The sequence below is a fragment of the Vanessa cardui genome, chromosome 24, assembly GCF_905220365.1.
Source record: "Vanessa cardui chromosome 24, ilVanCard2.1, whole genome shotgun sequence".
Classification (NCBI taxonomy): domain Eukaryota; kingdom Metazoa; phylum Arthropoda; class Insecta; order Lepidoptera; family Nymphalidae; genus Vanessa; species Vanessa cardui.
This window is the reverse complement of record NC_061146.1, coordinates 4,241,593-4,253,937: the sequence shown is the minus strand read 5'-3', so window position 1 is coordinate 4,253,937 and position 12,345 is coordinate 4,241,593. Positions and strand designations below refer to the sequence as shown.

General features: G+C 31.3%; 1 protein-coding gene across 1 annotated transcript in view; it reads right to left on the bottom strand.

Moving 5' to 3' along the window:
• Nucleotides 1–9,651, bottom strand: part of LOC124540107 (solute carrier family 2, facilitated glucose transporter member 8-like) — a 62,002-nt gene extending 52,351 nt beyond the window's left edge. Inside the window, exon 1 of the mRNA XM_047117539.1 lies at nucleotides 9,351–9,651. The gene's annotated coding sequence lies outside the window, so the exon portion shown is untranslated. The remainder of the gene's footprint in view (nucleotides 1–9,350) is intronic.
• Nucleotides 9,652–12,345: the final 2,694 nt, after the last annotated feature.

The following is a 12,345-nucleotide window of genomic DNA, read 5'->3' as shown; positions in this document are numbered from 1 at the left end:
AAAGTCGCTTACCGCTGTCTGTCACTATGTATGCTTAGAACTTTAAAATCACGCAACGAATTTTGATGCGGTGTCTTTAATATATAGATTGATTCAAGAGGAAGGTGAAACATGAATAATGCTTGCTTAATATAGTAAAGAAAAATAGTTATTTTAAATGTTTCTAAAGTGATGTCGTAAATAAACCTTTTTGGCGTTTACATTGCGAACGCTGGCTGAACCCTAAGAGATAGATCACAATAATGTACTACACTAAAAGGCCTTCAAAAAACTCCATGATCGTATATCTTTATCTCTTAGGGATATTCCAATATAAACATTTTAATTCTGTACTTTTTTCGAGATATAATGAGTTATTTCGAAGCTATATAAGCAATTGCACCCGTGCGAAACCAGGTCGCTAGTAAGTAATAAAGGAATATAACTGTTAGAACTCCGAAGACACTTGGGAAGTACTTCAATGAGCTATGTTCAAAAGATCACAAGGTATCTCACTTGTCAAATGTTGAAAACATTTAGAGAGTCACGTCGTGAGATCATAAATTACAAAGTAATGGTTATGTCATATGTAACTTCGAATAAAATGATATTATTTAAATGACACGCTCAGATTATGAAACAAAACATGCAGTGCGAACAAGAAGACGGGTCATTTCGCACTACAGGGAACTTGTAGTAACTTTTCGTACTTCATTGTGTGTTCCGTGTGTATACTAAGAATATATTTTTTAAATTGAATTATTACAGACCTCACAATTATCACTAATATTTCGCGATGGTTAGCCGTAGGTCTAGCGATTTTGGGAATAATCTCTAGCTAAAATCACAATGTTATTTTGTGTGTTGTTATGTGCATTTCTAATGTATATATTTTAATGACATTTCAATGACCTTTCTGGCGAATTGCGTAACATGATTATTGGTTAGCTACAATCGAATTTTTTGAACCAGAAATTTGTAAATAATAAAGAAAACCAAAATCAAAACCCATTTTATTCAAGTTAGATTTTAAAAGCAGTTTTAAATCGTCATTTTACGGTATTAAAAGTAAAGCACGTGAACCAGTACACCAGTCGTTTTTAACCTGAAATGTCTTACTGAGAATAATCGCAAAATTCCATACAAAAATTCCGTTATGAATAAGATAGCGCGAGTGCCCCAGTAACTAAGGCACCATGTTTGTTGAGAGATCGACAAATGTGTCGAGAAATATTAAATATGAGCTTATTTCCTGGTATTTCTTCGTTGGTTTATGGTTATTTGTAATCTGAACCAGTATGTTTTACTAGAGCGAGTTATATATACACATGAACTAACTACATACATATGTAGCTTGAAGTAAATTGCAAAAACGTATCTGATTTCTTTCCTATATTTTATAAGCTTCGATAGTAATTCACGACAGCATTGTGGAAAACGCGCTCCATTGAACGCCGAAATTGTTGAATATATTGATACCTATCCAGCAGAATTTCTTCTAACAGATGCAGGATTCCTGACGATGTTTGCATTGGGTGATTTTTAAGTACAAAGAGCTTTGATGGTGTAGTGCAAACATAGGCACCAATGACTTGAAATGTGCTACATATATTTTTAATTTATCAAATCAAATCAAATCAAAGTAAACTTTATTCAAGTAGGCTTTTACAAGCACTTTTGAATCGTCATATTACAACCAAGTGAAGCTACCACCGGTTCGGAAAGTAGATTCTGCCGAAAAGAACCGGCAAGAAACTCAGTAGTTACTCTTTTTTGACATTTAAAAATACAAAGTCATTTTAGTTAAATACAATTATTTAAATTAATATATCCTGCGTGGAAGTCAACAGATATTAGCTTATGTATTTTTTATTAAGGATTTGAATTTACTAAACGGCAAAGTTAAAAATGTCTGCGGAATTTTATTATAGAAGCGGATATGCCCCAAGAAGGACTTATTGACTTTGCGGAGTCGGAAACTTGGCATTATAAGCTTATCCTTACTCCTAGTGCACATACAATGGGTATTATGGGCATATATACAAAATAGCGTGGAAATGTCATAATTTAAGGCACAATTTATCGTAGCGAATGACCTATTTTGTGAAAGCGGTCTTATTGAAGAAGACAGCATTAAAGCGGAATTTACTAGGGACGTCTGATCAATGTTAGTTATACTAATTAATTAATATCCAGTTACTGTATTCAATAAACGATTCGTTCACGAGGCTTAATTCAAAAGTTTCGAAGCCGAGCCGAGATGGCCCAATGGTTAAATGGCGTGCATCTTATCCGATGATCGCGGGTTCAAACCGAGAACCACTGCATATTCATGTGCTTAATTTGGTTTTATAATTCATCTCGTGCTAAGGAAAACATAGTGAGGAAACCTTTATGTGTATAATTTCATACAAATTCTGCCACATGTGTATACCACCAACCCACATTGGACTAGCGTGGTGGAATATGATCCAAACCTTCTCCTCAAAGTGAGAGGAGGCCTTAACTCAGCAATGGGAAATTTACAGGCTGTTGTTGTTGTTGTTGAAGCCACGGATGTGACGCACGTAAGTACTTATAGGAACGTATTTAAATCAAATTCTTTGACAACACAGTTGGTGGTCACTTGGTGGTAGGGCTTTTTGCAAGCCCGCCTAAGTAGTTACAGATATTTTACCGCCAAACAACAGTACGCAGTACGCAGTGTTGTGTTCCGGTTACAAACAGATTCACAAAGAACCGTAAAGGTGTTTATCGTACTGACTTTAAATATTATTATTTTAATTCTTATATACTATAATTATCATTTGTAGTTTACATATATTCTCTTTTAATTAATAAGAAGTAGAAAGAGGATAATCGAAAGATTCATCAATTAGATATTATTATAGATATCAGTATTGATAGGAAAGGAAGGCTCGTTAAATTTTCCCAGAGAATCGGAATGACGATTCAACGGGAAAATGCTGTTAGAACACTTGTCACCATTCCAAGCAGTCGTCAAGTGTACAGGAATTATTGATATAAATCCTTAAAAGATGAAGGGTCCTTTTATATTAAAAGTCACTTTGGTTACAACTGGTATAACATTTATTTTGAGTACGAATGAATTACAAATATAAATTAAGCACGAGTTAATGTAATGGTGCTTTGTTGGATTTGAACTCGCAATTAAATAAATAGGACTTTAATGAATTACCTTTACATAACATTTATAATGTAATTTTACGTATTTTTATATCATTTTACTATCTTAAATATGTATTAGTGTATAATAGAGATATATTATTTATACATAATATTCGACCATGTCTCGCAGTTCCGTTCTGAACTCGGATGGCTCCCAGTAGGGCTTCGTCGCAACCTACATACTGTTTCTCTCCTATACTCTACCCTATTCAACCCTTACTCTCCTCTCTATTTAAAAGAACGTTTCTCCTTCCGTGCTGATCTTTCCTCAAATATAAATCTACGTTCACAAGATGATAATAAATTGAGCATGCCATTATGCAAAACACAATCGTATTCCAATTCATTTACAATAAAAGCAGTTAGATTGTGGAATTCTCTTCCATTTGAAATTAGACAATCTCAATCAATATGTATTTTTAAAACTCGCGTTAAAAACTTCTACTTGTCCTTAACATAACTTTTATTTTATTTTTGGAGGTATTTTTGGAGGTACATGAATTATGTGATTAATTGTAGGTACTATGTGTGTAATATCTTGTTAATCATAATTATTATCAATATCATTTACTTTATTTATTTATTTTGTATATGTATGTCTTATATGTGTATGTATATATAGTTGTTATGTATGTATGTAGGTATATTTATTGTGTATTTATATTGCTTTGTTGTGATTTATTTTGCACTAGCCCGTTGAGTTTGCAAGCTTCTTTCTTTAGGGTCGTCTGGTAGAGATCACTGTTCAGTGATAAGACCGCCCTTTGCACGCTTTGTATGTTAGTGTTAAGTTTGCTTCTTGCTGTATCTGTGTGATTTTCTTTGATTGTATTATGTGTGCAATAAAGTTATTTATTATTATTATTATAATATTTATATATGTAGTTAGTATAAGTGTAAGTATTAGTGTGTAAATATTTGTATGTAAGTTTATGACTGCACCGCCTACGCTGATGATCTGATAAAATCTCCCTCTGATTGGGTTTTCTGGAAGAGATGGCTAATAAGCCATAAGACCGGCCGTTGTACAACATTTTTAATCTACTTCTTTATTTATATTCTATTTTTGCATTTTATTAATTTGTGTTACTTTCCTTTTTTGTTGTTTTTTGTTTGTGTTTTGCAATAAAGTAAATTAAAAAAAAGGGTCCAAGAAAACATTAATACTGGTTACTTATCTCTTATTTGAAATATCGTCAATTTAATTTAAAAAATCATTAACCGGAGGACAAGCATTGGCATGAATCTGTAAGATCGTTTCACACACACATTAAGTAGGGTCACGCAGTCGCACAGTTTACAAATAAACATTGAGAATAGACTTACGATTCCTTCTTGTGTGTCAACACAGTTACATGACCATTTGTAATAACAGAAACGTCAAGATAGATCAGTTTAACCTTTCTCTTTGCGTACTATAGTTGTCCAGATGTTATAGATAAAAAGTATCATATGTGCATATATAAGTTTTAGTTATATTTTATAAACAATTTGTGGTATTAGTGAAAGAAAAATTCATAAATTGGTGTAGATAAAAGGTGATAATGTTGTGATATAGGAAGTTATTTGTCGCACGCGGTTTCGCTCGCGTTTTCGGGATAGCTTGTCAGTTGTTAAGCATAAAAATGCATATAATAGGATATTCCTTGGACCGAATGAAAATGAACCGAATTTTAGCAAATTCGGTTCATTGATTTAGCCGTGAAATAGCAACATGCAGACAGAAATATAATATTAGTAGAGACGAATAGAATTGATTTTGTGAAAACTTTCAAAATAGTCTTATACTACATACGTCGTGCAGCATTCTTAACAGAACATAACTTATCGTGTTATGACGTCACTTGTGTTGGCTCTTTATAATTTGGGTTATAGAGAATCAGGGCATGTGGAATGTATATCGCTTTGATCCCTTCATATTATAAAATAAAATCATCTGGCGTCTGTCTGTCTGTATGTTTACGATAAACTCCAAAACTACTGAACGGATTTTCATGCGGGTTTCAATAATTCGTAAGAAAGAGTTAGGTATATAATTTATGAAGGTTTTTGGGTACATAAGTTGAAATAGAACGACAATTCTTAATATTGGAGAAAAGTAACAAAAAAATATAAAGAAAACTTTAGTCCAGCCGTGCGAAGTCGGGACGGGCCGCTAGTGCACTGTATCTTCTATTAAACATTTCACAATTAAAACACACAGACATAATCACGCCCTTACTGTACGAATTGAATACGTGAATGAACTGGCACATCTGTTAATCTTGTGTAGTCTCAACTGTTTTTTTTTTTTAATATAAAAGGTACAAAGACTTCTCAGAAAAGTTTAATTCATTATTGTACACCTGGTTTCTTGGGATTACTCATATTTGTTAAGCTTTTGGTTTTTTTTTTTTTCAAATTGTTAAGCAGAAGATAATGATGAATAAGTAAATAAAATAATATTATTAAAAAACAGACGTTGTTATCGTTAGGTAATTATAGTAGTTGTAGTAGTAGTTAGATGTATATTTTTTAATTTCAATGATTAAAACGAAAAATAATTGTTGACCACAGATACAAATAAAATTATTGAACAAACGGAATAAAAGAATGTTCTTTTAAATAATTATATATATGTTCTATACGCCAAAAAATTGGATTAACTTTGTAATTTTTTTTTTCATAAAACAAGCCAGTTACAAATATTTATTTTAAGTTGACTTAATTAAATAGTATAAAGTAAAACATTTTACTATTTACATTATTTATTTACGTTTCTGTATGATTAATACCATAATTCTACTCCATTCATTTCGATGTTTTGCAATGTTGCTACACGTAACGTTTGAATGTTTAATGTATAGGAATTAAAGTAGCGTTTTTTTCCACGGGACCGAAACTGGCCTCACATGCAAACTGGTTTCGTTTTTTTTTTATATTTTACATCTTAAGAAATAAGTTATACTAATTATATAAATGCGAAAGTATTTTGTCTGAATTTAAAGTAACGTTTTAACTTAAACCTAAACTACTGAACCGATTTTGATTAAATTTGTTACGTACTCGAAGTGAATCCATAAGTTAGATTTTTTTTGTACCTAAAACGAACGACCACACACATAAACGAACTCGCCACAACCCCCCAACCCACCCCTACATTAAACTACAAGAGTGGAGTGGAGTGTAATAATTGTGGATGGATAAAAAGTCCCTCTTTGGGAAGTGCATCATGAACAAGGAGGGAGTTATTCATGTCATATGAGATTGAGAAAGAGATTACTGAGGGACTCAATAAATACGATACTAGACCATTTAGATCTAAAATATATGTAAGGAAATGACATTTCATTATCGCTACGCTCCGCGCGTTTTTAATCTGTAACTGAAAGTCAGTCTGCCGCGCATTTGATGTTTGAATGACAGAATGACAGATAATGTTTAGATTATTGCGAACTTTGATTTTGTAAGAAAATAAAGAGATTATTAGAGGAGGCGATATTAGTGAACTTTAAATGTCGTTTCTTTGTATTTTCAGAGAAACAATTTGTGGTTTATTTTGAGCATCCTCAATAACCTATCTTATATACATATATATGTTCTCTAAGTTGAAAGCTCAAGCAATGGGGAACTAGGTCACTGACCATATTAAATAAAACTCAAGTTTCTATGTTCTTGCTCTCGTATTAATCTTAAGAGTTTTTGTCTTATTTACGTCAGAGTCGTTTAAAAGAATTCCTTGTATCAATTAAATGCATTTAATTATATGTCCTCTAGTATTGGAAATACATAAAGTAGTTTTATTATATTGTGTAAGAAAGAAAAAATGTTTGTTAAGTTAGATAAAATCTGATTGACGAATGTTATTTGTTAATGACTAATTAAACACTACTTATGAATAACAGCATTGTAAATCTGTTTATATGATATGAGGATGCTTTCTGAAACGGTGGTAGTATTTAATTATTCATTATAAGTCTTTATTGCTAAGGCTATTTGAATAAAATATATTCGATTTCATTAGATTTGTACAAAATCTGACAAATTTTCATCCAAATTTAGACAAAATGTTATGCTTATAAATAAACGAACCTATTGAAAAATAGCAATATATTTATGTATATTGTATATCTATTATTTAAATGGCTTTTAATTTGTTCTTAAAGTATGTAAGTATAGACTGTGTTAAAAAAAGGATTCCCCTGCTGATATTTAAAAATAACCCTAAGTATGTATGACTATCTACTTACTAACTTTAAATTATACGATTGTATCTTGATAACCTTATCAAGAATACAATCGCATAATTTAAAGCAACTTAAAAATACCCTCCGACTTTAATGGACTCTTGTGTACAAGAAAATTGGACTATTCACACTTGACAATAATCTATATTTATTTAATATTATAAATGTGAAAGTAACTCTGTCTGTATATGGATATTTAACGACCAAAACGCTGAACCGAATTCGATGAAATTTGGTATGAAACTCCAAGAAAGGATACAGGCTCCTTTTTTGCCTAACACGTCATGAAAAACAAACCCCTTAAAGGTGAGCGAAACCACGGTCGACTACTAGTTTACTCACAATTTTATAATTGAGGTAAAAAGAATAAATAATTATAAAGTAATATACAGATATATATTTTTATAAACACATTCCTACTATTATCATCACAGATATCCTTCAAAGATGAACTCTGAACAAGTATTCAAACAAGATTTCGGTATTGACCTTGATTAAATAACATTTGACGTTTTTTAGTCTAATCACGTTAATGCAAATATTTGCGAATTAGAAGTGCACGTCAATAACAGCACAATAGTTTTGTCTTAAGTCATATTCAAGTCTTTTTTTTAATTATCGAAATAATTAATATTAAATGAATGAAAATATATTTAATTACATTATAATCCATACCAATATTTGTTTATTATCCTTTTGTTATTGTGTTTGTATAAGTAAGAATAAAAACAGTGTGTGCAACAATGATATTCTAATAAATGTATGAGATCCCTTGTGTTTTATTAACTTTGGTATCGTAATTGGTACACTTTCTAAACACTCACGATGGCATTTTGGATATTTATTATTGTTATTAAGTAGGAGCGCGAAACATATTACTCGTTGCCGTGCGCGACACAGACTAAAGGCAAACGTCCCAATTAGGACGTTTTCTAGTCTTCACTTTTTGCGCGTTAATAACATATCTGTTTACTAGAACATCATTGGTGTGCAGACTTTTGGGTTATTTGAGGCCAGTTTGGGGCTTTTCGGATAGACAGGGGTGCCCCGAGCCACGCGTATTGTTAGTAAAGCAACTGTGTAATATAATAATAATAATTATTATTAAAGGAATATTCACTAAATAATAATAGAGATTATCCCGGATATGTCACTGAAAAATAGTTGGTTTTGTTTAATAACAGAACCGTATTTGAATGTAAAATACAAAACAAATCATAACACATAATAGTTTAATGGTTGAGTCCGATACTTTAAGTGCAGGATTAAGGGAACGAAGGTTGACTAGAATATGAGATTTTTTGTTTCGTTTTTTTGTCCTTATCGTGTAAAAAATATAAGGGTAACATTCAGAGATGGCTTCTTTATGTTATTTTAGAGTAAATTTGAACATTATATTGAAACTAGTTGTAGGGTGTTTTTTTTTTATGTTTATTACCTCATTACTTTTCACTGGGTGGACCAATTTTGATATTATTTTTTTGTTTGAAAGCTAGTGCTGCCCGTGGGGTCCCATTTTATTTTATCCTGTTCCAATGATGGTATCCCTATGAAAACGTTATAAGTCTTAAATTTGCATTATGTATGTGCGCGATAAATACAGCTTTTACTTTAGCTAAACATATGTATTATTATTTCACTCGCAAGAGATTACAAATGTGGTTCTGGATGATCGAAATAGAGGTCAATATATTACAATATTTTTTATAAAATAGCGTTGATATGTTACCATAGCAAACGAATAAAACCTCTTTACGATATCCGTCTTTAAATGATGCCATAAGTATACCTTTTATTTCGATATGTAATCAAAACCAATGTATAGTCGAAAAACAGGATCTATCAATATGTTAAACAAAAGCTATAACTCAACGCTTGAGCAAACGAAAACTTATTTTATTAACATCATTTAGTATGGGATTTAATCGATAATACTATATTTAAATATGTACTTACGATTCTGTCACTCGTGTACCAACATTCATTATTAATTATTCGCACAGTTCAGTCGAGTATAATATAAGTTACTTTCTCTTAAATTTCGACGATTAACACAGACTCGATTTAAACACTAAAAGTTAAAACAATCCGAAAATTATAGTAATCTCTTTCTGGTAATTTATTTAAACTTTTATTTATTAAATCACTTTAATATTAAGTTATCGTCAGTAAGATCGACCGAATAATAAGAACGGATAATATTTGCGCGTGCGCACGTACATTCTCAACGGATGCACGCCGCTCACTAACCGCCCGGCTCATTGGTTGGTGTTATAAATTAAAATGTAAACAAACAAAAACGCACTTCCTGTCCGCCAAAGAGTGTCCGTATTCTCTTTCTATCTCCCTCTGTCTTACACGCACACATACACATGTGTTTAGGCATATATTCTAGAGCTTTTTATATTCTTAATCAGGTAGTTTAAATATATCTAGTAATAAAAATTCCGATGGGGCAGTAACTAATTTAAAAAAATGTTTGTTTTACAACAGGATACAAATTGAAGATGTTGTTGCTTAATCTAGCATAGAGAATTTCAAGCTACTTAGGTCGCAGGGCAACGACTATATGTGGGATTCCCACGCTCTAGAAACTTTAGCGATTGTTCGCCTTTGATGCGAATCGAAGAGTAGGTGCGGTCGGAGGGTCATAGGGGACATAACCCTCCCAAAATTAAAATCCGAAAATAAAAATATTCTATAGCACACGAATCTCTGAAACAATATTTGGTCTATATTATGTTAAGACGTCAAAAAACTGGTTGAGAATTAGCATGTCATCTCGAGATTCAACTGGTTAACCAGTAATAAAAAAAATCAAAATCAAAATAAACTTTATTCAAGTAGGCTTTTACAAGCACTTTTGAATACAATTATTTAAATTAATATATCCTTCTTGGAAGTCAACAGGTATTAACTCCACGCTTTTTTATCATCTATAAAATCATTTATCGAATAATATGCTTTTTTACCAATTAATTTTTACAAACGATTTGAATTTACGAAACGGCAGAGTTAAAAATATCTGCGGAATTTTATTATAGAAACGGATACCTTGCCTCAACAAGGATTTATTGACTTTGCGCAGTCGGAAACTTGGCGTTATAAGCTCATCCTTACTCCTAGTGCACATACAATGATTATCACTGATTTTATCAAAATTATCAACACTACTGTGTTAATATTCATAATATTGTTGTAAATATATTGCGACGCATCAGTGAGTATTCCCACTTTGTTAAAAACTTCTTGTAGAGAGTACCTAGTCTCTTTTGTAAAATAAAGACAGATTCAATATATAATATGTAATATGCCATATGATAAAATACTGTGAAAATAACCAAAATATACTAGACGAGTGGAATCATTATCAGTTAGTTGTCTAACTTTTCCAACCGCGTATGCTGCGGAGCTGAGTCTTTCTGTTAGGGATGATAAATGAAGACTCCACTGAAGTTTGGAATCCAATTTTATTCCTAAGAACACCGTAGTATCAGCTACATCAAGACGTTTAAAGATATCTTATTATTTTGCTTTCTAACGTTGGGTAGGGTAAAAACTACACATTTTGTTTTTTTAGCATTCAAAACTAAATTATTTACTGTAAACCAATCGTTTATCTGTGATAATGCACCGTTCACATCGTCATAGTCAGTTTTTTTCCTGTCAACCTTAAAAATCATTGAATTATCGTCAGCAAACAACACTATATCACAAATATCTTCACGTAGAAAAGAAGATCATTTATATATACTAGAAATAGAAAGGGACCCATCCATTGAACCTTGTGGAACACCCATTTTCAACGTAGATCCAGAAGACTTTACTCCATTAATGAAAACTAGCTGGATTCTTTGACTTAAGTATGAAGCAATGGTATCAAGAGCTTTACCTTTGACACCGTAATATTTGAGCTTATAAAGAAGCGTTTCGTGTTCTACACAATCAAATGCTTTAGATGAATCACAGAATACTCCAATAGCATTCTGTGATTTTTCCAAAGCATCGTAAATATGTTTGAGAAGTGCTATTCCTGCATCAGTTGTTGAGCGACCTTTTCTGAAACCGAATTGTTCACCTTGAAAAATAGCATTCGTACCGAAATGGATGAGACATTGATTAAAAATATTTTTTTCGAAAACTTTACTTAAAGATGGTATTGAAATAGGCCTGTAAATACTGGGATCGCTTTTGTTCCCATTCTTAACAAGTGGTAAGACTACATTTTAACAAGTTAGGAAATGAACCCGTGACCAAACTTTTGTTAAAAATAGCTGCTATATTCGGAGCAAGTCCGTATATGATGTTATATTTCAAATAAATTTGCAACTTCCAATTCAGAATTTTTGTATCTCCTGCCTGTATTCAATTTGATTGGTATAATTTCCTTTTTAGGTTTTCCACATACATTTTCAATAATATCCCAAGTGGCCTTTATTCTATCATCGGAATTCAACATTTTATTCTTTATGTATAAAGATTTTTAAATATTTTGGAATATTTATTAACGTATCCTAGAAAGGCTACGTTTTGATTCCACTACTTCATACCATATATAATAGGTAGTAGTAGCCCAGTCACTGAACTTCAATTTTGTATTATTATAAAATGATATCATTTTGAATATTTTATTAAAGTCTATTAATATTAATTCAAAAAATGAATTATAAAGTTAATTTAAATTTGATGTATAATTTTTGGTGATTATAAATATATAAATATATAAATATAAATTTATTAAAGAGTGATTTTATTACTGAGAAATATATTAGTATTATTAAAGAGGCTGGCTATGATATATTAAATAAAATAGACAACATTTACTGCACCAGAGAAACAGAGATATCCATATCTATTATAGATCATGTTTGTACAAATATAACTCAAAAATTTAATTTTACTATTTTCGATTCACCACTGTCCGATCACAAACAAATATATTGTGAGCTAA